The sequence below is a fragment of the Cervus elaphus genome, chromosome 19 (assembly GCF_910594005.1).
Source record: "Cervus elaphus chromosome 19, mCerEla1.1, whole genome shotgun sequence".
Classification (NCBI taxonomy): Eukaryota; Metazoa; Chordata; class Mammalia; order Artiodactyla; family Cervidae; genus Cervus; species Cervus elaphus.
In genome coordinates, this window is record NC_057833.1 from 24,616,812 (window position 1) to 24,639,973 (window position 23,162).

Here is a 23,162-nt window from a genome sequence, read left to right on the forward strand (position 1 = left end):
TGGTTCCAAGATCTGCAATATCAGCGGGGAATGTGTAATAACTGGAGAGTCTGGTGTTGGGTCCCACAGTCTGTTTTAGGAAGCCCTCCTCCAGGTGATCCTGATGCACATTAAAGTTTGAGATGCACTAGTATAGTGTAGCCAAGAATGGATGCAACCTAGGAATGAAAAATACCTGGATTCAGCTCCTGGCCCTCTGTCAATTTAGGCAATAGACTCTGTTTCCTCCCTAATCAGATGAAGCTAATGGTCAAGGCTAATCCCCGGACCTGCAGAGAGAATTCAGTGATACTACATGAGTCAAGCACACAGCAGAGAACCTAACACACCCTAAGCACTCAAATTATTTTTTAAAAAGGTTTTTTTTTTTTTTTTTTTAATTGGAGGATAATTGCTTTAGAAAATTGTGTTGGTTTCTGCTATACAACAAAGTGAATCAGCTGTATGTATACATATATCTCCTCCCTTTTGATCCTCCCTCACACCCCTCTAAGATTGTCATGGAGCACCAAGCCGACCTCCCTGTGCTACACAGCTGTTCCCTACCACCTATCTATTTTACACACGGTAAGCTCTCAAAATTAGTGTCAAGTGATACTGGCTTGTTCAACACAGTTATTACATGCCTTTGAATGTAAGTCTCTAAAAAGTCCATTCTTTTGAGAATGGAGAAGTACAGAAAATTTTTGACTTAACACCATAGACATAACAATGCTAAATACCTTCATTCTACAAATGAAAACTTAACATTCAGAGAGGCTAAGTGACATGTTCAAAGATACACAGCTCAATTGCTGATGTATGGAAGCCTTTAGGGTGCTTCCCAGTGGTAGCTCTTAAATCAACACATGTTTATCTGTCACTTAATGCAGTAATAAGGTATCTAGCCCTGGGCCTGGTGATTATGCAAGTAGGGACTTCAATTTTATCAGTATATTATCTGAATTAATTTTAATATTATTTGAGCATTCCCAGCTAGTATTGGGCACCATGGCTACTTATTTGTCTACTTACATTTTGTTTTCCTATTTATATCCTATTCTGTTCTAAAAGGATTTAAGGTGACTTGGGCATTTTTAAGACTGGTGTAAGTATGATTGGACTTCCCAGGTGGCTCAGTGATAAAGAATCTCCCTGCCAAACAGGAGACACAGGTTCGATTCCTGGGTCAAGAAGATCCCCTGGAGGAGGAAATGGCAACCCACTTAAGTATTCTTGCCTGGGATATCCTATGGACAGAGGAGCCTGGCGCTACAGTCTATGGGGTCACAAAAAGTCAGACATGACTTAGCAACTAAATAACAACAATTTGGGCATTTTATCAACAGTTGGAGTTCCAGCCCCTATAGCACTAACTGTTGGATCAGTAAATCCAATAGTCACTTCCTGGAACTTTTGCAAGTGATTATCAGCAAAATGTGCACAATTCTGAGGATCCCAAAAGGATACATAAGAGAAGTAGGCCAACAGCAAGTGCTTTAGGTTAACTGGAATCCCTCGTATAAACTGTTAATCAGAAACAAAGTAATATGTCCGGTTATTTCTAGCTCTTGCATGTACAAAGTACTGGGTTTTTTGCTATGCCTTTGCCTGGGGAAACTAAATGGTTAATGCTCATCATCCCATGCCCACTCCCAAAAGTTTGCTTTACAGAGTACAAAGAATAAGGCACTTTTACTTAAACAGCCTGTTCTCAGTTTTGTGGGGCTGTTGATATTACTGGACTAGTGGCAGGCGCCAAGGCGGGAAAATAGGCTGGGGTACTTATAACTCTGAATGTGGACACATCAGCTTGTGGGAAGGAAACTATTTAAAATGGGGCTTGGGGAAAGCAAAAAAAAAATCCCCTTTCCCCATATGAGATTCTTCCACAGTGTTGTCATGCAATCTTGAAAACCTCCATACAGGAGATCACTCTCATTGGATATATGCAAATTTTCTGAGATCTAGTGGTTTCCTGCCAGGGAAAAACTTACAATAACAGAGCAAGAATGCAATCTGAGCCCTTGCTCTCTGAAACCCTGAAAGAACAGAGTCGTTCTTGACAGGGCAATTTCAACCCTTGACATTCCAGGAAATAGCTTAATAATGTCATTTAGGCTGGGGTTGTAACCAATCCTAAGACACGGAGACACAAATGCAGTATGTAAAATTTTAAATATCAGTTCAGGGACCATTATTCATGTTCACACAGAGTTTAACAGAGAAGACCACCACCACAAAGCCAAAACTAAGCAAGGCTTCCTAATTAAATTTAACATTGTCCCCACTAATTTCACTCAGTATAGGAAAGGTTGCTGCCAAGAAATTACAGACACATCCTAAAGACTGTTTACTTTCCTAGGTCCTGGGCCCGTGCCATACCGAGAATGTAACACCCAAACAAAACCGTATTTCCATCATTAACATATATGCAGAAGTCACCCCTGTCCTGGAACCTCAGAGGCCTTAATGAGACATACTGGCCTTTACAGTCAATGTGTTCCATTTTTTTCTGGGTACAGTACAGCTGAAAAGGTTACAAGATTCAGGTTAAAAGTCAGGAAATGGATCAGGGCCCCACACCATGACATCATTTTCTTGCAATGCAATGAAGCAATGACATTTCCTGCAGGGAAAATGATTAGAGCTGACAAGCAGCCTTTTAGCCACAGTGCTTGCAGTGGAAGGTGTCAGGCTTGCCCCATGCCAGCTCCTGCCACCCTCCCTCCTGTTCCTTGGCTAGGGCTTCCCAGAGATCAGTGAGAGAAAGAGAGAGAGATCCTGGCCACTTCTATTTAGTGACAATTCTGATATATTTACGATAAAGATGTGCTAAAACATAGTTACAAAACTTGAATTTTTTAGTTGTGACAGCATTTGATACTTTAGGCAAAAAGAATATAATTTTGCCACTTGCAAAATGATTTACAGATTTGTTTGAAAACTGGCATATAGGCAAGAGCCACCAAGGGTGACTGTGCAGGATGGCCAGAGGCAGAGCGGGCCTCAAATCTGGCTCACTCTCTTGACTATCAAACCACGGTTACTGGTGAGGGGCTTGGGTCTCCCTTTTTCGGATTCACACAAACGTCTCACAACCAGCGATAGATGTTCTGGTAGTGAATGGGACACAGTGTGAAGGAGAGTGATAAGCCAGTCTTTTGCTTTCAATCTTCAAATTCACACTTCGAGAGACAGCCTTGAAGATGTTATATCTACAGTTACAGAGACACCCATAACATCTTCAAAGATATCTCTAGAAGTGTGTATTGGAAGACCTGGCTAATTGTGAGCTCTGGGCCACATCCACCTCCTGACTGGGTCACCCAAGCACATAGGGAGTCCGTTAGGGATTTTGAACAGGTGCTTCCAATAAGTCAACATACGCAGTGTGAGGCGCCATGCTTGGCGAGTGGGAGCTCTGAGCTCGAATTCAGCCTGGCCAGGTGCTCTCGCATGCAAATTGCATAACTGTAGTGGCCTGACTGTTCCCCACATGGTAGACCCTGCTCTGGGCTCCACATGCAGACAGACCTGCTTAGAGACATGATCAGGCACGAAGAGCTTGGGTCAGTCCCCTGGGACTCCACATCAAATTGCCCTTGCTTCTCCACATGTGGCCTTGTGATTATTTGGTTCAATAACTGAGTGTCTGCCTCGGACATGGGTTCTGGGGGCTAAGTGCCTGGTGAGTACTGCCTGGGAATAAGTGAACAAGTGCTTATTCCCCTGACTGATGATAACCATGTCCCTCTAGAAACCATAGGTCTACCCCATATACAGTGAAGTGAGGGGTCTAGCCTTATCATCTTCTGTCATTTTTCTTTTCTTTGTCTCCCTTCTCGGATCCTTCTGGGGAGATAGTGGAATCTGCCAAGCAAAGACTGCAGATGTGACAGAAAAAAAAAAAAAAACAGATTCCTGATGCTTCTTTTGTCCATTTCAGCACAGATTAATAACACTAACTCACTTGCATGTCACTGGAGGAGAGTGAGCAGGCAAGTTTCTATTACCAAAATAGCAAACACTTCTGATTTCAGAAATGAAAAGTCCTAGAAGTAGGATGAAGTTACACATTAGAAACAATGTTTCTAGATATGATGTAGGTTTGCCAAACAGATTTAAGCTCTCTACTGCAGCTGAGTGGATAGACGTCAGAGATGCTTTGAGACACAGTTTACACAGTATTCACATCTATAAATCATTACATAGTAACTGGATGGACCTTGTAGTGACAAATGTGTTATCTCTGGAAAAATTTGCAAATATCTGAAGGGCTTATAAGGGGTTTCCCAGTAGGCAGGGTGGTTAAGAATCTGCCTACCAGTGCAGGAGATACAGGAGATGAGAGTTCAGTCCCTGGGTCAGTAAGATCCTCTGAAGGAGGAAATGGCAACCCACTCCAGTATTCTTGCCTGGGAAATCCCATGGACAGAGGAACCTGGCCAGCTACAGTCCATGGGGTCTCATAGAGTCAGACACGACTGAGCATGCACACATGCACGAAGGGCTCATATATTTCCCCAGGATGAGCCAAAACAAGCATAGTTGTCACACCTTTCTTTCATTATCCTGTGGGTGTTCTCTCAAATACGCGGGTCTTTGTAAATGAGTCACTGTTTCCAAGGTCTGTCAAAAGTATCGGTGGTTACAAGCCTAGGAAGCGTAACAAGCCTAGAAAGAAGTATGGAACTTTAAATTATGGGCAAGAATGTAAAATGTCCGAAATTACTGGGGTTTTAGTACTCTGCCAAATTTGCATTCTTATACTATCTGATCACTCCCTTTTGAGGACATATTATTTCCTATAGTTAAACCTATGAGGAGTAAAAAGGAATTTATTTTACTTTTGACCTATTTGTATAGTCACCAGGCCTAGAGCTGTTATTTTTGCCATTTCAGTAACCCTTCTGCTTGCCTGTACATGTTGAAAGTGTCATTTAACTTAAATACACAGATGAGGCTTGTTTAAGACTCTACCCTTTCACCTTGCTCTAGGCAGGGAAATAGATCAAAGCTTCTTGTGTTTTTTAAGGATGACCCCTTCTTTGTTCTGAACACATCTCACATCTCCTGTTTGTAGAAGCTTCTGCACAGGCTGATTTGTTTTTCTTTTCTATAAATCTACTTCTCATAAACAAGACTCTCATTGCCCATTTGGCATCCTAAAAAAGGGAGTTTATCCACTGGATAGATTGTTTACCTAATCAGGATGGCTTTTTAAATTCATAGTATCAAAATAGATATTTTTAGTAGAAAGGGTTGTCAGGATTGATAGGTGAAAAAAAGTGTTGGTAATTAATATGCCATAATGATGAGACTGACGTAGAACTGTGGAAAAACTCACCTGTTATCAACTTTGCCTTGATATAACCAAATGACAGAGAGGTTTTATGTATTCTATTTTTATCTTAAAGGAACCCTAATTTATTTATTAATTCATTAATTCTTTTCAGGTGAAATAAAATATAAATTAATGATGATATCATTTCATTTAGTTCATGAATTTATTGTCAATTGAGAATATGCAGGGTACTGGCCACAGGACAAGGTGTAAAGAATTGGGAAATGAAATCTCCTAGCCCACAAAAGAGAGATGAATAAGAAAATAAACACCACAAAGCAATTTTAATGGGTTCAATACTTACCAGGATAAGGACTGAAAAGAAAGCTGTTTTACTTTTGCAGTCTTAAGTTTTCTCATCTATAAGACAAAGGAGTTAAAATTAGTTGTAAGGTCCTTTTAGTCCCCAAATTCTGGGGCTAAAAGAAATATATGTCAGTGTTAAAAATGAGTTTAAAGTTGCAAATACTCACAATTTGCTTTGTTTGGCAAATATCGTGAAGAAGATAAGCTCAAAGTTGAATTATTACTTCAGATAAGGAGATGGACACTAGTACAGAGATAGAGAAAAACAGGAGGAAAAATATGGAGCTTGGCTGTAAATAGGGGAATATATCTAAGTGGAAAGAGAATGAGAGGGAGCCGGAGGAGAGAGCTGTAAAGCAAGATGGGGCTGAGTGCACTGCAAGCCTCAGATCAATCAATCAACAAGGATTTTATTCGACTCAGGTTACTTTATTTGTTAAGGGATTCTTAGGGGGCGCCTGAGATAACATGGTCAAGGATTATAAGCCATGCTAAGTATAGTACTGCAAAAATATCCTAGCGTCTCAGTCCATAAGACTAGTGGAAGAAGGACATCTGTAAGGAGAGAGGGCTTAGAAAATATTTTAAGAATGCTCTGAGGTTCAGTTTCAAACAGTAGGTCCTAGCTGAGGATTGTGGAGAACCGGCAGTTACAGGCAGCCAGGGAAGGCATGGCAACCAGAATAGAGTTCCTCTCTTTAAGCAAGACTCTGGACGACACTTGGGCGGGGGAACTCCAAACTGAAAATCACTTTGGCTGCAAACCAAAGAAGAATTTCACATTTCCTCAAGATGTGAATGACACTTTGGGGTCCTAGGAAGATTCTCACACAGCTCAATTTTCCCCAAGAGAGAGAAAAGTGAGAAAATGTGACACCCTGGAACGATATATTCTTTTCCACAATAAGAACTAGGCAAAGCCCACTGCATTGCCATTTTGCCTTGATGGCTAGTAAACTACAAAAAGAACTTAGATTTAATTTCAGGGCTTACACTTAAATATCTAACACCCTATTTTTAAAAAATGTTAACTTCTCACTTGATCTTTTGCTCATAATTTTGCTTTATTCATTTCTTTCATTTCATGCCACCTCATTCATTCAATTTATTTCACAGATATTTATTAAGCACTTATTATGTGCTGGGCACTTCAAGTCATTTTGGAAGGCAGATGAAATGTGGCTCCTGCCTGGTAGACAGGAGACTCTGTCTCTGGCTTGTGTTGTATTTAGATCTTAGGGCTTGATGTTTATATATGGGTTACAGCTCAGGCATTTTCCAGAGGAACAAGGTTTCCGGGGTATATAGCTGTTTTTCCTAATAACTCATCCGATCTCCATCTCAGTTAAAAGTGGATTTTTTCCCCTGTGGGTCTTTGATCCTACAGCTGCAGACATTCTGGCACCAGGGAGCCTTAAAGGTCAAGGCACCAAGACATACAGAGGTCGATGAAATCAGGGGACATCTCAGCAACCGTTGAGAGGTCGTGGGGTGAGCACTGTGCCTTCCAAGATGGATGGATAATGTCATTTGTGGTCTAAATAAGTGTGTGCTTACTAAATTCTGACTGGGATCCAACAGGTGTGTTCCGAAACCGTGCTGTTTGGAAGAGACCCTTGAGGAAAAACAGTCAATGAGCTTTGTGCTTCCTTTAATCTGTGAAGTCCACCCTTTTAACTTCTGAATCCCTAAAACTGAGTATCGTGGGATACAAAGGCAAGAGTATGAACTTGAACCTCAGTTGCTTCACCACTAGAATAAATGAGCTGGACTCACTAGTCTTCTAGCCGCTTCTAGCGCTAATTATCTGTCACTTTATAGTCATCAATTCTGCTTCCAGTTTTTTGGCTCCACCACTCAACACAGATAGTCATCATTTTTACCCTCTTCAAATACAATAAAGACCAATGTGGGAACAAGTATAGTGGCAACATTTTTGTAATAGCAATACTGAAGGACAAGATTGAGACCTTCTTAAGTCTTATGAGTTATTATAGCAAAGGCTTACTGTAAGTGGTTATTACTTCTCAGGAGAGATTACTTCCTTCATAGCATATCCAAATCCATGGCAAATACGTTTGACCAGAGTTCTAATATTTGTATATATATACACCCATATTCACATATTGCTTAGCAGAGAGATGTGTATATAATAAACACGAACACTATCTGAATAACTTTTGAACTCAAGAAATGACTTACAAGCACTTTTATTTCATGTTAGTGATTTGCATATATAAAACAATATCTGAGAGTATAAAATACATAGATAGAGACACAATTCCTCTCTCAAAGAATTTATCATTTAGTGTTAAGTGCTTAAAAACGTATCCAGCTTCATGTGCAAAAATTTTAATAGATTCAGTGGTTTTTACAACATGTACAAGTGAAAGCTCTACACTTATTTAGAGTAAAATATCAAATATTGGGTAGTCTTTCCAGGTGGTGCTAGTGGTAAAGAACCTGCCTACCAATGCAGGAGACATAAGAGATGTGATCCTCTGGAGGAGAGGATGCCAACCCACTGCAGTAGTCTTGCCTGGAGAATCCCATGAAAAGAGGAGCCTGGTGGGCTACAGTTCATAGGGTTGCAAAGAGTCAGACACGACTGAAGTGACTTGGCATACACGTGCGATCCACTCCAGTGTGCTTGCCTGGGGAATCCCATGAACAGAGGAGCCTGGTGAACTATAGTCCATGGAGTCTCAAGGAGTTGGACACGACCGAGTGACTTAACAACAACAACAACATATCAATATTGGGTACCACCCACTATGCTAAATGCTGACTATACATAAAGGTAGGAAAGATCCTTGCACTTTGTACGCTTCTAACCTGATCAAAATGATACATATTCATTCATTTGTTCATTCTGCAAACAATTATTGAATGCTTGCTATGGGGAAAGGACCACGACAGACTCTTTGGAGGGCGTGATTTTTTAATGGTTCCTATCTTTAAGGATCCTAAAATTTAGTGGGGTCAGAAAAGAGCTAACAAAGCAGAATGGAAAAGAAGTATCAGGAAAGAGCTATAGGGAACACTTAGAGCATAGAGTAACCATACCCAAAGATTAGGGTAGATTTTAACGTAGATGGCCCTAGAACAAGACATGGAAAGATGTATACTAGTGGTGAATAGTATACTAGTGGATGAATAGTATACCAGTGGGGGAGACATGGGCCAAGGGGAAACTCACCTCAGAGAGAGATCAGTGAGAACAAAAACCCAGAGGCATGAAAATTAATGCATGCCCTGGGAATAGCAAGGAGGTTGCTATGGCTGGAGCATAGATACAAATAGGGCAGGAGGAGACGAGGCCAGGAAGTTAGGATGGAGCCAGCAAATGTAGGGCCTCCAGTGCCATACTAATCCAATTAATTCTATCTAGCAAATAATAGGGAGCCAGTAGAAGTTCTGGGGACAAGAACACTAAGAGGTTGGGTACATTCAAGCATGTAAATTCTGAAATAAACTACTGCTAAAGAGATCAACTCATTGGAAAACACCCTGATGCTGAGAAAGATTGAGGGCAAGAGGAGAAGGGTGAGGCAGAGGGTGAGACGGTTGGATGGCATCACCAACTCAATGGACATAAGTTTGAGCAAATTCTAGGAGATAGTGAAGGACAGGGAAGCCTGGCATACTATAGTCCATGGGGTTGCAAAGAGTTGGATGTGGCTTAGCAACTGAACAACAGCAAGGAGCAATCAAGTAGAGTGGAGAGAAAGGGTCTTCTGAGTTAGGAGACCAAGATTTAGGGACAACATGGCAACAAGAGGAAGCCTTGTGTGATGATGTATTTATACTTTTCACGGAGCCAACTCCAACACATCCTTTAGACCTCAAATTCTTTCCTTGGGGAGACTCAGCATCTTGATTGAACCAGTCTCTCTGTTGTGAAACCACAGAGATTCTAGTAGCACTCAGCAGAGTTTGTAACGGTATACTTACTCAAACTCTATTAATGTGTGTTCCCCTCATTGGACTATAAGCACCATAAGAGCAGAAATCATCTTTCTGTTTTGCTTTTCAATTTTACCCAATATGTCTGATCCAGAGTAGGGACTAAAATATGTGATGAATGAATTAAAGAAATATGGGAAGGGAGACAATCCTGGAAGATAATAATGAGAAGTAATATTTGGAACCATCTAAGTCATTGTGGTGGTTTTAAAATACAGCTGCCATTGGATTTCTCTGGTGGTCTAGTCATTAAAAATCTACCTGCCAATGCAGGGGACATGGGTTCACTCCCTAGTCTGGGAAGATTCCACATGTTATGAGGCAACTAAGCCCATGGGTCACAACTTCTGAGCCAGCACTCTAGAACCCATGAGCCACAACTACTGAAGTCTACGTGTCCTAGAGCCCATGCTCTGCAACAAGAGAAGCCATCACAATGGGAATCCCAAGCACCCCAACTAGAGAATAGCCCCTGGTCACCATAACTAGAGAAAACACCGCATGCAGCAACAGAGACCCCATGCAGCAATAATATGTGTATATTGCTGCCAAATTCTGTGACTTCGCTCCCATCAAAAAGCGGGATCTGTGAGATCAGTTGCTCAGTCGTATCTGACTCTTTGTAACCCATGGGTTGCAGCCCACCAGGCTCCTCTGTCCCTAGGATTTTCTGGGCAAGAATACTGGAGTGGGTTGCCATTTCCTGCTTCACCTGGGATCTATACCCTTTGCCTTTAAATCTAGGTAGGCTTGTGACAAACAGTATGCAGTGAAGATGATGATATGTCATTTCTAAGGCTAGGTTGGAACTATATGGTTCTCTTACTAAGCTCATTCTGGGAGAAGCTAGCCACCGTGTAAGAAGTTTGATCACTCTGAGACCTCCTGGCTGGAGAAGCCACCATGCTGGACAAGCAATGTGCAGCTGTTCCAGTCTACAGACTGAGCCCATCTCGGCCAAGAAACGTGAGTGAGGTTGTCTTCAACCTCAAGAATATCTCATCTTCCAGCTGAGCACTTTTGAGTGACCTCAGTAATTTCTTCAAAAAACTAAAGAATTGCCCAGCTGAGCACTGCCTGAATATTTGACCCAAACAGCCTGTTTGTACAATAAAATGGTTGCTGTTTTAGGTCAGTCAGTTTGGGATAATTTGTTACATAGCAATAGTAACTAAGACATCAACCAATGTCTCAATAGAATCCTCCCTTTGTTAACAGCTGGGAAAATTGAGACCCAGAGAGATTACCGGATTTATCCCTGGTTCTAAATTGGTAACAGTAATGCAGGCCCTAAGAACTAGTTTTCTGACCCCCAGGCCATTGCCTTTTTCTTTCTCGTATATAATAATGCAGTGAGAACATTTCTATATAATTATAAGCAGGGTCCAAAGAACTTCTCTTTGTCATGCCATAATATTATCCTCATTGATGCTTTATTCCCACTGATAATTAAGTGGATTAGTAAAACCCCTTGGCATAGAAACAAAAAGTGAACTGTGGTCTTAAGTGTGTGGAGCTTACAAGGGCTGTAGATGATTTGGACATTTGAATGCAACTACCTCCCAATTAGAGGAAGAAGCATGTTCAAGTATATAAACCACAATAACATTTCTCCCTAAGTTTATAGCATTCAAACTCTCAGCTGACTAGGTTTTCAATGCTGTCAGTTCCAAATTCACTGAAAGATCTTTTTTTGCTGAAAGAAAAATGCCACCTCTGTTAATATCAACCTTTTCGTCCTCAGAACACTGCTTGCTGGTGATTTATTGTGAACAAGCTGCTTCCTGCTCCTTTTGAAAGTTAGTTTCTTTCTTTTTTTTTTTTAATTCTGCAAATGGAGGAGGAATTCCTTGTTTCTTGTCCCCAAGCAATTTAGTTAAGGCTAATCTTCAGGAGAGAGTTTGAATATTTGCGATTCACAAATTGATGCTGCTGGATACCATACAAAAGAGAAAGGGTTTCTTGCTACCATGTCTGATGTCAATTGGGAACTAATCCAAAAACAAATAAGAAAGACAGCTCATGCTATGAGTGTGGGGGAAGAGTCTTCGAGTTTTGAACCTTGCAATTAGATCACAGAGATGGAAAGTTTTTCCTTTAGAAAGAAAAAAGATGTCACCTTTTTGTTGGTGGCGATGGGTTTCTTTCAAAAGTTTCCATTTGAGGAAAGCAATGTAATAATCTGATGTGTATGCATTTCATAACTATATCTTAAGGAAAACTATGTACTCTGATGACTCAAAAGTTAATGTTTATCTCGTTACATTTTTCCTATTCCTACAGTGAAACTCATCAACAATCTAAGGAAAGATAAATGTTAAATACCAGTTCTCTTCAGACATTCTCGTAATTACAGATGCACAGATTTTAACAGATGTTAATTTCTTAAAAATCCCACTGTCATACAGAAGGTACCTGTGGAGAGCGTGTGTACGTAACTTTAGGTGATGTTGTACTATATTAGGACTCTCAGTTGCAATGGCAGAGCACCCAACCCAAACCAGTTTTAACAAAAAATGGGATTGAGTAACTTACATATCAGAAAAGTACAGGTGTAGAACAGGTACAGCTGAAAGGGGATCCCACTGGGGCCAGGTTTCTATCTCCAACTCTGTCTCTCTGTCTGTCTCACTCTGTTTTCCTCAGCACTGGCACTTTCTCAGGCAGGCTCAACCCATGTAATGGAAAAGACGGCCACTGGCCACGCTCAGCTTACATTCGGCCAGCTTCCAAAACCCAGCAGAAGAATTTCTGGATCACTCCAGGCACAGTCCCGGGGCCGACTCTGTCTGGCTGCTCCTGAGTCGTGTGCCCACCCTTGTGGAATTCTCCTTGGCCCCGCCTATAAAGTACTGGTGATGTACTTTAGAATTTACCAAGAATTAAGGGTACGATTTATAGCATAATTTTTTTAAACTAAAACCTTTGCCCTAAAGAAAGTATATCGAACAGCATGCCAAGATATACAGCTAAGCTTTCCAGAAACTCTGCCTTTCTCCTAAGCTTTCCCACACATAACTCACCTTCTTTTCAGTTTTGAACTTACCAAAAGTGGAGTCTATATTTGCTTATTCCCCCTCCTCGCCCTAACCTTCCTGCCATCTAAGCCCACCTCTCTACTAAAATGGCCTTCCAGGACTTCCTTGGCACTAGAGTGGTTGAGACTTTGCAGGGGGTACAGGTTTAGCTCCTGGTCAGGGAGCTGGAATCCTGCATGCTTCGCGGCCAAAAAGCCAAAACATAAAACAGAAGCAGGATTGTAACAAGTTCAATAAAGACTTTAAAAATAAAATTAATAAAATTACTTTCCCAAGTCTCTCATCACTTTTCAACATATCTTTGCTGATGTTCCTCCTGTGTGTCCTGTCGGCAGTATCACACACTGTACGTCACTCCCCTTTTCCTCAGCTGTCTCTGTTCCTGAAGCGTGTGCTCCTTCTTTATTTGACAGATTCTCCTTGGCTTTCTTTTCTAGCATTCTTTATATTCTTCATGCTCCCTGAATGTATATGTTCTCTAAAGTTCAGCCTTCTTCTCTTCTAACTTTATAGTCTCTTTTTGGGCAACCTCATCAATGTGTCTTATCTGATGTTGACTTTAGAATCTGTAAGTCTAGTCCTCTTTCTTTTTTTAGGTGCTAGACAAAAATTTTTGAGTGTTTCTCTACACCTGGATGTCAGTTTTAGACCATTCAGGCTACTGTAACAGAATATCAAAGATTTAGTGACTTAGAAACAACAGCTCTGGATGATGGAATGTCCAAGATGGAGGCACTGGCAGATTCTGTGTCTGCTGAAGACCCACGTTCTGGTTCATAAACAGTCATCTTCTCTCTGCTTCCTCATGTGGCATAAGGGATAAAGGAACTCTCTGGAATTTCTTTTATAAAAGTACTAATCCCATTCATAATGGCCCCACCCTCACGACCTAATCATCTCTCAAAAGTCCCATCTCTTGAGACCATCATAGAATTTCAACATATAAATTTGAGGGGAGGACACAAACATGCAGTCTATAGCAATGTCCTCGTATTATATTAAATTCAGCATTTTCAGAAGCTAATTTATTAATTCACCCCAGGTTGTCCTCTGTGCCCTAGAAATGTCTCCACCATTCTTCCATTCATCCAGGATAGAAGAAAATGGTATAATTTTCACTCTTCTTTCTTACCTCATATCCAATTGGACCACCAAAGACCCCAGCCTCCACTTTCCTATTCTCACAGCCACGGTTCTGGTTCAGACCTTGATCTACTCTTTTCTATTACAGTAACTTCCTGACTTTTTATTTGTGTAAATTCTTACTGAAAATACATGTTCAATAGCCTCAAAATATTTCATTCTATCCCATGCTAAAAGCCCAAGATACTTAATTTTCAAAGCTTTTTATTACTAAACTGAACCTTTCTTTCTAATCTCATCTCCCACATGTTCATTTTAAGCAATCTCTGGTTGGGCCAGACCATCTACCTTTCCACATCTCTGCTCATCTTATTCCTTCAGTGTTAACACAGTTCTTCCTTTACCTGTCAATACCCTACTCATCCTTTAAGAACCACCTATAGTAACAACAGTGTATCTCATCATTGTTTCTGATTCTCCTCCTGTTAAACACATGGTAGACTGTACTCCTCTTACCCTTTTGCATCCAGATGAATTGATTTGGCCAATGAAATTTAAGTACAGTGACATATGTCACTTTCCAGCAAAAGCTTTACAATTTAGTATGAGATTGGCTTTTTCTCCCCATTAAAGTGATTAGTGATGTTCCAGATAATGGTTGCCCTGACAGCCTAAGTGTAAACATGTCATGGACCAGAGGCTCCACTCAGACCATGATGGACAAGCAGCACAGCAAGAAATAAATATAGGTTGTCTGCATGTAATGAAAAGCCTGACTCCATTTTTTGATGTGGGACTGCTGATATCTTTTAAACCTTACCACTCCTCTTTCTCTTCTTTTGCACATCTGCATAAGCTGAAAAAAGAAAAAAAAAACTCTTGGGTGCTTCTTTCTCTCACAGCGGTGGGAGGTCCAAAACACTCAGGCGCCTTCTCACAGGAAGGAACACTCACTCTGGCCCCATTCTTTGACTACCATAAATATCTGAGGCCAGTCCCCTTTTCTTGATCACTCAAGCCAATTTTAGAGCAACTTGGGAGGCCTTCCCTACTCTCCTCAGAAAGCCTCAGAATGGAATAAACCTTCTTATATCATCTTGGTATATTCGTGACATTATTAATTTTGACATCTGAACAAAATTTGGGAGCAGGAATACACCCTCCTTCAGACAAAGAGAGTACTATTTTGTGATTTGGGGGTTTGGTTACCTTTGGGAAGGTAATAACTGGGATGCTAAAAAGTGCTGTTTCTTGATCTGTGTGTTTATTACATGGCATTGTTCACTTTGTGAAAATTAATTTATATTTACAACTGTGATTTGTTCACTTTTTTACATGTATGTTATACTTCAGTAAAAACACTATTTTAAATGACTTATTAGGAGTATCTTTAAGAAATTCAACCTTATTTTCCTTATGAGGTAGTATGTGAGTATATTTGTATACAATGAGATGGGGGTTAGTGATAGAAGGAGAAAACAGACATTAAAAGAAAACAGAAGAATATTGCTAATTACTAAGCAAGACAGATGATACAAATTTTAAATAGAAACACAAGCAATATTCTATTGAATCGCAGGAGAGTATCACATGAAGCTTCAGAGTGAAGGTCGTATATCAGTTTTTGATAGTGATCAGTCAAGGCAGAGGAGATCATGGAGCATAACCACTGTTTTGAGTTCTGTCATCATTGCCATCAGGAAGCCTTGCCTGTCTTTGAGCTTCTTAGAAATAAAATCTCATGATATGTATTTTTCTGTGTCTAACTTTTCTTACTCAGCATTACATTCACAAGATTTATCTATTTTCCTGCCTGTGTTGGCAGTACATGGTGTTGCTATTGCTCTCAAGTATACCATCATATGAACATACTCACAATTCATTTCTCCATTTTCTTACTGTTTGGTAACTGGGTTGTTCTCAGTTTGGGGCTATTATGACTAATGTTTCTATGAACATGTCTTGCGTAAACATATGAATACATTTCTATTAAGTACATACCTGTGCTGTGCTGTGCTGTTCTAAAGCACTTCAGTTGTGTCCGACTCTTTGCAACCCTGTGGACTGTAGCCCACCAGGCTCCTTCGTCCACGGGATTCTCCAGGCAAGAATACTGGAGTGAGTTGCCATGCCTTCCTCCAGGGGATCTTCTTGACCCAGGGATTGAACCTGCCTCTCTTATGTCTCCTGCATTGGCAGACAGGTTCTCTACCACTAGTCCACCTGGGAAGCCCATGTACATACCTAGGAGTGAAATAATTTGGTGTAAGATATACATACTTTCTGCTTTCGGAGATACTGCCACACTGTTGTCTAGAGTGATTGTACCAACTTATGTTCCTACCAGCACTGTGTGTTACTCTATATCTTTGCCAACTGTTAGCATTTTCAGTTCTAATTTTAGCCATTCTGGTAAAGGTATAGTGGAATTACATTTGGATTTCTCTGAAGGTTAATAATATCTATTGGCCATGTGCATATCTTTTTTTTGTGATGCCTCTATTTCAGTTTTTTGCACATTTTTTTTACTAGATTGTCTGTTTTCTCTCTTACTGATTTGTCGAAGTTCTTTAAGTATTTTGACTACGAGTCATTAGTGAGTTCTATGCATCACAAATATATTCTTCTATTTTGTGGCTTTCCTTTTTATTCTCTTAATGAAGATGTCTTTTGATAACAGAAGCTCTTAATTTTATCAAAGTCCAATATGCCAATCTTTTCTTTTAATTTTTTGTGTCTTGTTTAAGGAATATTTTTCTACTCTAAAGTCACAAAGATATTTTCTATGTCATTTCCTAGAATCTTTACCATTTACCCTTTCACATTTAGTTCTATAAGCTATCTGGAATTGCTTTTTTAGTATTGTGTGAGGTAAGGGGGTCAAGATTCATTTTTCATACATACATATTCAATACATGTATGTATGTTGATTCTCACTGTAATTTGATCTATTAAACACATTCATTATTTCTTCAATTTCAACTTCCCTACAATTATTATATGATTCTTGAGGTTTCTAAACCACTGACTGTAAAGTGGAAGTTTCTGTTAAAAAGTCCTCCGGTAGGGGGTGGGGAGAGACCACTGTGCTTCCTTATCACTAATTCTAGAGATTGGCAGGCTGATACTTTTGTCCTAACCAGCAGTTTAGGCTTCGAGCAAATAGCAGTCATTTTTGTCCACCAAAATAAGTACCTCTATCCTTCTCTTTTGGTTCTTTCAGCCCATATATACATATTCTTTAGCATAAATTAAGTTTCAGTCTCTTCCACAGTATTTTGTGGAAATTTTTTTTCTTGAGTTTATGTGTTTTGATTGAACATAGAGCAAACAGTGGACCACAATCTATTAGCTATGGGAAGATGTTCCCCTACCTCCCCAGATGTTGACCAACAAAAAGCAGCTAGATGCAGCTCATGGGAAGGCCAAGGACCCAGCTCTGAATAAAACTGCCCAGATTCTTTCCATTTTTTTTTCCATGAACAGTGTGACCGCATGTAAGTCCCTTAACCATGTTAAGCTCAGTATCAACAGTCTGCTCACTCAGGATAATAATACTCTAGTATTAACATGGGTTTTGTATCAGTGTTATCATAGGATTGTTGTATAGAGGGCTACATGCAAAGTGATCATCTCAGTGCCTCTCACACAGCACCTAATAAACGTCTTCTGTTATTATTTTCTGCCATTAACTCAGAAGCTCAACTAGGGCTTATCCTAGGCATTCTCCATAAAAAGGAGTTTTAGAAAACTGATACAAGGAGGTGAGAAGGCTGACTTTTATTAATATACCATACCCAAATACTCTACCATAGATTCCCAGGTTTCCTCATCACCATCCAAAGACATACTTTGAAAAAAGGTAAATCATCTTTAATGTTAAGCCTTTTTCCAGAGGTAGATAGAATGAAATAAATAGGTAATAAACATGCCAACTGTGAAATGAAAAAGAAATATATTCTATGATTCCATTCTCCTTGGATTATCATAGTGACAGTACTTTGGAGTGTTACCTCCAAAATGACTTTTTCATTTAACTCTGAATATCCTGGGGCAGGAAAGTCCTGCCCTTAATGATATGTTGAGGGGAAAAAGAATGTAGTCATCAAAAATAAGTCAACAGTAACACTATACAGACTTTTAGACTTTGATATATTAACAGGGACTGAAGGCCATATTTCTAAAGACTTGGCTTTATGAACTCATAAGATGATTGTAGCTATCAGAGGGGCTGAAAATTCATTTTACTCTTTTCTTCCAAATAAATCAAAGAATTACTGTGAACTAAGGTAGCCAAGGGAGAAGGCAATGGCAACCCACTCCAGTACTCTTGCCTGGAAAATTCCATGGACAGAGGAGCCTGGTAGGCTGCAGTCTGTGGGGTCACGAAGAGTCAGACATGACTAAGCGACTTCACTTTCACTTTTCACTTTCATGCTTTGGAGAAGGAAATGGCAACCCACTCCAGTGTTTTTGCCTGGAGAATCCCAAGGACGGTGGAGCCTGGCGGGCTGCCGTCTATGGGGTCGCATGGAGTCGGATACGACTGAGGCGACTTAGCAACATCGCAAAGGTAGCCAAAGCATCTTTTCTCAGAGAATGAAGAAGATTGGCTACTTCAAATAAGAACACTTTTCTTTTCCCTAGAAGTAACTTTTGAAAGAGTTTGCTTGATTTGATCTCTTTTTTTCTCCAAATATGTCAGAGTTCCTAACCTCTATTTGATGAGCAATTTCAAAGATGAGGCCAGGAATATCTGAGCCATGGTGACCTTCCTAGGTATGCAAATCTCTCTTCCTTTTAAAGCATTTCTCACTCACAGAGAAGCAGAAGGAGGATATGAGTTACTCTCCATTCAGCTTTTCCAGAGCCTCATGAAAAAGGGCATTTCTCTGAAGCCTGGTCAAGGTGATTCCTGGTGAGTGGGCCTAAAAAGGAGTGGATTCCTTAGCTCTGTACTTCAATACTGACAGAAGATTGCTATATTGCTTAATCAATGATGTTTAAGTTAGAGGCATATAACCCTGCTCCACCTGCAAGTGAGCAACAAATTGAAAACCAAGCAGGTATGAGCAGAGGTAGCAATGAACTTGGGTAAGAATCTTTATTATTAACAGCTGCAACTCTCCATTTATAGTCTGTCTCCCAAGAGCAAAGACAATCACAACACAAGAGGCCTATTCAGAGAAAAATAGCATTCCCAAATGGCTTTCTTTGGTTGTGTGGAAAGAAGTGTCTACAATTCACCTAGATGGATCTAGAGAAGAAAAAAAAAAAAAAATCGAAGGTGCCAGGTCATTCCAGGTCACTCACTGAATTCAGGAGTGCTAAGTCCACAGGATGGGGTCTTGGTGTTTCCCGCTGGAAACTGAGTTTGGGAAAGAACTGGTCACCCTCACCAATAATCTCTACCCCATATCAGCAGTGTGATCCCACCTCCCCTTTTCTCAATGCATAAAATTATCTCAATAAAATGGAAAGGTTAAAAGTGTTTCACAAAGGAGAATTTTATTGTTAGCATTTAGCATGAGCTCTTGACTATTTGGATACCGAAGTAAAAAAAAAAAAAATCCTATGTAGCTTTGTTGTCCTATGTAAAAGTCCTGTGTATCTCTATTCCACAAAATTGCTTTCTTCGTTTACTAAGTTGCTTAAAAGTTGTCTGCTGCTGCTGCTGCTAAGTTGCTTCAGTCATGTCCGACTCTGTGACTCCAGGCTCCTTTGTCCATGGGATTCTCCAGGCAAGAATACTGAAGTGGGTTGCCATTTCCTCCTCTAAAAGTTCTCTAATTGGTCCTATTTTGTTAAAGCTCCTTCTAATCTCTTAACAAATAAAAACCAGGAATCAAATACTTCTACCATTCTACCAATAAGTGTCTAATGGATAGCTCTAGGATTCTATTTTCCTTCAAAATTAGAAAGGAAATGTGGATAACATTTTTCACCCAGGAATTGTGGAGCATTAATACTGGAGCACTACTAGTAACATACTATTAAATTTCAGGCAAACCACTTAACCTCTCTGCCCTTTCTCCATCTGGAAATTCAGAAGATAAGTAGCTCACATCAACAATAGCATTTCAAAGGCAAACTGGTAAAAGATTGGAAAGCACTTTACAAATATTAAGTGCTCTGTAATTGCTGCTTGTTGTGACAAAGTCTATTTTCAGACCTGTCCAGGATACAAAAAACAAAATAACCCCCTGACTTCTAATCTAAGCTGAGCAGTTTGATGCAGACAAAAATACAGCAGGAAGGAAAACTAGTCCTAAGTAGCTCTTTGGCCACTGTGAAAAATGGTGCTTCTGGAGAGAAATACGAAAAAAGAAATTTTAATATATTAAGAGGGGGATGTGAAAGTACAAACAATGCTTCTTCAGCAGCTAACTCCTTTCTTTCCTTCTAACCAATTCAACACAAATCTCCTCAAAATTTCTCTTTTGTTAAAATTTGTAAATTGAAATGGATACTACAGCTGGGTGGCTGTTTTGTCTGTTAAATGACAGGGCTTGCTACAATAGCAGAAATGGAATTATCTTCAACCTGAAGTCACTCAAATTTGGACCTTGAAGCTCGACTCTCCATAAAGGAAAACTTCTGACTCCTGAGGATTGTTAAACTTTTTTCTGTTCTTTTAGCCAACAAGGTGGTCTTGAAAAATACATTATTTTCTCTACTGTCTAATCATTCAACCAAATTTGTTGACCACCTACTCCATTGTGTAAAGCACCATGCTGAGCTCTTATTTGGTACAATTAAAAAAAAAAAAACCAAGATAGTAAGGTAGTAACTCTTAAGAACCCTGAATCTAATTGGACAGATAAGACATAAACACAGGATGAGATAAATGGCACCACCAGCCTGTCATTGATATGGGTCAAATGGTTAGTTCAAATAGTAAGTGAGAGACCGAGGGGGCAAACTTCCCTGGGCTGGCGTGGTCAGGGAAGGTTTCTGAGGACAAGCGGGATAAGCACTGGATCTTAGTGCACTGGGGCAGGCGGGAGTGTGTTCTGAGTACTCTACCAACCAAAGTTCAGTCTCTCTCCCTGGGCCTCCCTACACCCTGAAAAAATGTTAGTCACGTCTGACTCTTTGCGACCCCATGGACTGTAGCCCACCAGGCTCCCTCTGTCCAAGGAATTCTCCAGGTAGGAATACTGGAGTGGGTTGCCATTTCCCCCTCCAGGGGATCTTCCTGACCCAGGGATTGAACCTTGGTCTTCTGCATCGCAGGCGGATTCTTTACCATCTGAACCACCGGGAAAGCCCTCCCTATACCCTGGAGACACAATAATATTTAAATTAGGCCAATTAATACCTTTACCCTGTTCAGTCAGCATAGAGGCAAGACACTCTACCAGCAAAGCTGAAGGCTCAGATGATGGTTAGCATTTTTAACAATAACGAATTTTTTAATTAAGTTGTGTACTTTTTTAGACATAATGCCATTACACAGTTAATAGACTACAGTATAGTATAAGCATAACTTTTATATGCACTGGGAAACTAAAACATTCTTGTGACTCACTTTATTACAGCATCTGATTTATTGAGGTGGTCTGGAACTGAATCCCCAATGTCTCTGAGGTATGCCTGTTAAAAGCCAACACAACTTTCTGGACATTTAAAAAAGAGGAGGACTACTTTGGCTTTTCCAGTCTTGACTTTCTCATGAGCTGTAGTGTGCTCTTTTCATTTCACATAAAACAGATTACTTAAACTTGACTGATCATATCACATTCTAACTACCTCTCTGCACGCACACACACCCCACCACCACCATCACCACACATTATATGTATGCGAGTTTGTAATTTAAAAAATGAAGAAATTGTGACTCATTTGTAGAATAACAGAAAACTAGAATTCACCAAACAATAGATGTCACTTTTTATAATCATTCTGGTATCATAATGGTATTCTTGAAGAGTTTTTTTCACAAAATATGTCCTTTGCTCCTTAAGCAAAGCATTTCAATCCTCAAAGTAAGTCACTGGTTTTGAGAACAATTTACTAATGGGCATAACCCTTGAGAAAAGTTCTGAACAAAACTCAGTGATGTATAGAAACCTTAATAATAGAATTTTAGTCATTTGGATCTGTGACATTTGGAAGAATGGCCTATTAAAATCTACAAGTAGGTATGGTCATTTACACAATCTTTGGCAAAAACTAAGGACACTATTATAAATTAACATTTCTTTCTATTAATTTACTGGAATGAGTTAGTTTTTATTCTTTAAAAAAATTCAACACATGAAACTAAAATAGAAAAACCAAGAGTTTGCTGCATTAGATCAAGTAGGATCAAGTAATACATTTTATTTTTAAAATCTGGTCAAAAATAACTTATTTTGAAAAATTTTTACTGTTACATTACTGCTGAAGAATAAAAGTAGTCAACATGTTCAATTCTTTGTCAATCTTTTCTTCACTTATTTACCCAAGAGTACACTCATTATCTTACTGCAAGAGATTAAGGCTCCCTACACATCCAGAGTTTGTAAAACAGTCTTTTTTTCTCAAGACAACACTCCTAAAATGCCTAGAGCTAAAGGGGGTTATTGATGTCTTCCAGAACTTCATTGCAAGAATAACTTTATCTCCTAGGCAGACAGACACTACACAAATGTTTGGTTTACTCCATATCATGTAGTTAACAAGGTTCTTATAGGTTCAAGGAAAAGAGATTGTAAGACTTAGCCAGGAAGACTTAACATTCTAGGAGGAAAAAAAAAAAAAAAAACAGATAATTCTGAAAAGACTAAAAATTTTAAAATAACCTCAACTTAGACATAATTGACAGGAAAAGGCAGAGTGGGAGTTTTTAGAAAAGATGACAATAAATGTAAAAGGCAAGAAAAGACATTCTGCTTTTTAATCCCTACTCAATAAATATAACCATCCTTAGAAGACAGCCTATGTATTGTAATTGCACTCATTTCTGGCCTAACGATCCAATCTAATTATTCCAAATTGTTCAAACTATAGGGAAACCTGATGAAAATAGCCCTTTCATTTGACTTGCATGTTTCAGTTGAATGCTAAGTATATCTTTCAACTAAGCTTTAAAAACACAGTTCATCAGTAAGCTGTGCAGGCTCTTTGCTCTGCTCTGTCCTTGCACAGCCATCAGGAAAAGAAGGTAATGAAATGTCTTAACATGCTCGTCATGAGCATACATCCCGCCTGCTTTTACTGACTTACCAATGGGCTTTGTTTGTGAGGAAGTTACAAGACTGACATTTATGGCTCTTCAGGCAAATGAGAGCCAAAAGAAGAGATCCTGAATTTTAAAGCTGTTTACCAGCTGCTGGAAAAGTTTGGCTTTGGGCACCAACAATCCGTACAAAATCCAAAGGTATTACAGCCGTCTCTTCTTCTTTACCCATGTCAAGCTGGAAAACACAAAAGCTGGAAAATATTGCCAAGCTAAATTA

The 23,162-nt window shown here is 39.7% G+C and overlaps 1 protein-coding gene and 1 long non-coding RNA gene across 2 annotated transcripts in view; one reads left to right on the forward strand and one right to left on the reverse strand.

Moving 5' to 3' along the window:
• TMEM212 (transmembrane protein 212) overlaps positions 1-20,888 on the forward strand; it is a 38,065-nt gene extending 17,177 nt beyond the window's left edge. The window contains exon 5 of the mRNA XM_043875439.1: positions 20,860-20,888. The gene's annotated coding sequence lies outside the window, so the exon portion shown is untranslated. The remainder of the gene's footprint in view (positions 1-20,859) is intronic.
• LOC122676112 lies at positions 25-12,250 on the reverse strand. The gene is made up of 3 exons (XR_006335430.1): positions 12,134-12,250; positions 5,631-5,686; positions 25-158 (listed from the first exon to the last, which is right to left on the reverse strand). It is a non-coding gene; the product is annotated as an uncharacterized LOC122676112 (long non-coding RNA).
• Positions 20,889-23,162: the final 2,274 nt, after the last annotated feature.